The sequence below is a fragment of the Schistocerca cancellata genome, chromosome 3, assembly GCF_023864275.1.
Source record: "Schistocerca cancellata isolate TAMUIC-IGC-003103 chromosome 3, iqSchCanc2.1, whole genome shotgun sequence".
NCBI lineage: Eukaryota > Metazoa > Arthropoda > Insecta > Orthoptera > Acrididae > Schistocerca > Schistocerca cancellata.
In genome coordinates, this window is record NC_064628.1 from 184,894,320 (window position 1) to 184,898,905 (window position 4,586).

Sequence of the window (4,586 nt, forward strand, 5' to 3'; positions counted from 1 at the left end):
TCCACAGTTAGGAATTGCGATTTGTTGAAGTAAGACGTGGTGTTATAACTGACTCGACATGGATGATGTCACTCGTTCTGAAGGGGGCTACAGTCTCAAGGACGTTTTAGCAGATTTACAGAAGACTGATGGTGATATTGAATCAATTTTTGGAAACGAAGATGAGAGTGATATTGATGTAGATATGGTAGAGAAAGACATACATGTCGAAGATGATGTGGATGTGAGTGAATGTGAAGGAGATGATAATGAAATTCAGGAAACTAGTGGGCCCACTTTTGAAACTAGAAGTGAGTAGGTGACATATCACATAGTACGACCTGATGTGCACAAGCAGGTTTCAAGGAATGTAACAAGTGTAACTGCTCATATTCCACGTCACCTTAGACCACAATTACAGACAAGGGCATATTGAAACTTTCTGGCGGATTAAAACTGTGTGCCGGACCGAGACTCGAACTCTGGACCTTTGCCTTTCGCGGGCAAGTGCAATATCCTTTCTTTCAGGATTGCTAGTTCTGCATGGTTCGCAGGAGAGCTTCTGTAAAGTTTGGAAGGTAGGAGACGAGGTACTGGCAGAAGTAAAGCTGTGAGGACGGGACTTGAGTCGTGCTTGGGTAGCTCAGTTGGTAGAGCACTTGCCCGTGAAAGGCAAAGGTCCCGAGTTCGAGTCTCGGTCCGGCACAAAGTTTTAAACTGCCAGAAAGTTTCATATCAGCGCACCCTCCGCTGCAGAGTGAAAATCTTATTGATTCCAACTTTTTGTCACGAGTGACATGAGGAGTGTAATAGTAAAAAGCATGCCAACAATTGTTCAGGTGGCAGTAAAATTCTACACACACATCTTCAACGCTGGGCTGAACTTAACTGTACAGGAATGCAGGTGTACTTCGGTTTTCTACTAATACCGACTTAGGCAAGGTATGTGGGAGTCCTCCGAGTGAAAGTTTTAAATGACACGAGTAGTAAAAATGCAAGAAGAAAATTCTTCTCAGAATCGGAAAATAGCTATCAAACATCACGTTGAAAGACTATTTCCGTCCAACCAGTGTAGAACACAACTCTTTCCTTCAGCAGTAATTTATTAGGGTTTCAGGGATCTTCTAAAGGACAAGCAACATGATAACCAGGCAAATGTTCCAAATCTGAAATGAAAAAGGTGTGATTCCTGCCCAAGGTCAAAGGACAGGAAAGTGACTCAACAACGTAATGAGAGCCACAAGGTCGTCCGTGGAGAACGTGCCAGATTAAGAGCGTTGTGTTATGAGTGTTCATCATGTGACATGGAGAGTGAGTGGAAGTTTCTTTCTAACAGAATTCCTTGTAAGTGATATTACACAGCATATTACTTTATTTTGGTACTGTTAAGTAGTGTGTGGCACATGAATATTTTCTGTTGTAATACTTCTTGGAACTAAATCAACTAAACAATATATGTTTTCATATTTCAAACGTAGTTAGTACTTAACTACGACTCGTATGGAACTTAACTGTAGCAACCAACCATGGAGTTTTAATTTCAACATTGTGCATGGGCCCCTCAATAAATCATTATTACTTCTGTGGAAATATTTTGCATTTCATCTCCATAAAGTTGCTAGAGTTACCTGGGGCCTAAAAGGACCACAGACATATAATATTTTTTCAAGGGCCGATGCCATGCGAGGGCCAGTCAGACACACAGCGGGGTCTAGAAGTAAAATCCCTTGAGCAAAAATGACTGAAAGAAACGATTCTAAGGATGGAGCTGCCCACGGTGAGCAGTGATACGTTCTGGGACTTGGCATACTAGGGTGAACCGGAACAGGAACTCGTCAGATCGTTTAAAGTTCTTGACGAAGGAGTGCGCTGACTCCCCCGCTATCTGTTCTGTTAGCCTCCAAACATCGTCGCGTGTCCAAATAGGAATTTCCCTGCTTGCCAACGTGAAAATTGTCTAATACTGTCCAGAGACATAGATTCTACCGGTAAACAGCTAAAGCGTGTGAACAATGCGCGTTCCTGCTGGAAAGAACTACCGGCATCTTACGGAATTCAGTACCTACAGCCGGCCGGGGTGGCCGAGCGGTTCTAGGCGTTACAGTCTGGAACCACACGACCGCAACGGTCGCAGGTTCGAATCCTGCCTCGAGCATGGGTGTGTGTGATGTCCTTAGGTTAGTTAGGTTTAAGTAGTTCTAAGTTCTAGGGGACTGATGACCTCAGAAGTTAAGTCCCACAGTGCTCAGAGCCATTTGAACCAGTAGCTACAAATACAACAGCACGAACTGGAAGGCTAGCTGCATGGTCTGTACAGAATGGACCATAGGTGATGTATGAGGGGATTAACAGAGTACTTAAAAAGAAGTGGTGACCTGATTTGAAAAAAATGGCCTTAGAAATAATGTAATTATTTACGGATTGGAAAAATATAGAAACAGTTTCAGAAAAGACGGCGACAGGAATGATTAGTAGGTGACGACGTCAACTTACATACACCAACTAGCTGATGAAAGACAAAGGATGTAACAACTACAACGAGCTTAAGAGACTAGCTGAAGACAGAGTACACGCACGTTTGGTTACCACAAACCAGTCACCTACCATCGGTACTTACGGCTGTGTGCATGGATTAAGAAAGAAATTAATTTCCAGAGTTGATCAGCTCGCGTGCCTCCCTTGTCAGCGGCCAGGGACCTGGGGTGAACAGACGTAGTCAGGCAGTATGTGCTACACAGTGCGGTACAGTTCTCCGTGCTGTTGACTAGTGAGGCGAGTTACACGTAGAGTGCTGAACTGAATGGTCGTTTTGAATAAAACCAGTAGCAAGGAGTACTAGTACAATTATCTTACCTTAGATGTTCACGACTCTTTGCTGACAGTATAGTTAAAATTGGCTTCCACGGCACAGTTACTATCTCCGACCGTTATTTCTGTAGATTCCTGGTCTTCTGTTATAGTCACAAACGTTAATAAAAGTTTTTCCCCAGAATACACGCATACTGATATTAATCTTTTCTTTTCCACCTTCCGTTTAATGGAAAGATACGTAGGTTCTAGCACAGAGGTTATCATATTACTTTGAACTAGAGGTATTTGTGAGCGTTTATCAGTTTACATTTCAGCACTTTTGATACTTTCTTTTAGTTTTACATTTAAATTTTCGCAGTATGAAGTATTTTTCGATATTGGCGTAATTATATGAGTATAAAATTAGGTATTATTATGCCAGTAATTTTAAAATATAGTAAGGCCTGCCGATTTGTCTTTTAGTTAGGCACTCACCACATTTTAGTGAAAATTATGAAATCAATGAAATCTTAATTACCTTATTCTTCTGACAATAACTGGTCGTAATAGTTATCAAATTTACAAAAACAGTAGTCACAGCATTATTTACATCAACTGGTCAAGATGAGAGGTTTAGGAACTTTTGGGAAAAAGACAATGTAAATTAATATTCGAATAACAAAAATTTTTATAAACGAGGTATTACACAAATGCACACCGAAAAAATACGTCTTGTTGTTCTAATGACCTCTAAATTTATTGTAAATGTTACCTTTAAGGTTTTAAACAAATATATAAATTTGAAAACGTGTAATACGTAAGCGTTGTGTACAGAACTACTATTCATGAAATATTGAATGTGGAAAGCTATTTTAGAATAATTTTTGACTCTCTCTAATACTGTACATGAAAGTGAGAAACATAAATAAAGGGTATTACAGTACTCAGATATTGTAGATATACAACTTCAATACAAAACAGAAATTTAACCAAACATTAATATTTCACTTTTAGTAGTATTGGTCCACAGCCTCAATAAATACCGAAAGCAGAAAGAAATCCTTTAAAAAATTAATATTTTACCATAACATAACTTTTTTGTCTCAATGAAGACAGCTTACAAGGACAAAGGGAAGTTCTGATCTACTTGGACTAAAGTTGGATTATAGTATCTGTGAAGTGTATCAGAACAGTATTACTTTTACATTAACGTTGTGTTTCGTTAGATTATAATGTAATTTATTAATGGCTATTTAAAGAAGAATATAGAAAATAAAGGTTATAAAATCATGGTAAAAGTATGTTGTGATTAGTAATAAAACATTTTATTTCAATGCTATATACTTAAGGAACAATCATATTTGAAAAGTCGGGTCTCTTCCTGAGAATGCTGTAATTTATCATTATGAAAAGAGTAGCACTGAGCACACGAAATGAGAAAGCTATCAGGCATGAGGACTGCCGAGCTTTTCCCATTGTCGTTCCGTTAATGGAATGTGTTTTGTACGAGAGAAAATAGGGTGGCCCAGTGACAACGTTAATGTAGGGTTGGTTGGCGGGCGTTATCGTTTGCGTTTCTGGAACGCCTTTTGTTTGGAAAGGTGTGTACAGCATACAGGGTGATGTGGAGCAGGTAGTGGCTGAGGGCGGCCATTTAAAGGTGCGCGCTTCAACATTCTCATATTTCATGTTAACTCAAGTGCAATTCGTGAAGGCACGAAATAATTACTAAAATAATTCGTACTTCCTTAGTAATAAATTTTGCTAATGCCTGTTTTAGCAGTAGTACAAGATATTTCCAGGCTAAATTATGCTGT

The 4,586-nt window shown here is 39.4% G+C and overlaps 1 non-coding gene across 1 annotated transcript; it reads left to right on the top strand.

Moving 5' to 3' along the window:
- The first annotated feature begins 610 nt into the window (after positions 1–610).
- Positions 611–685, top strand: Trnas-uga (transfer RNA serine (anticodon UGA)). The gene has a single exon. It is a non-coding gene; the product is annotated as a tRNA-Ser (tRNA).
- Positions 686–4,586: the final 3,901 nt, after the last annotated feature.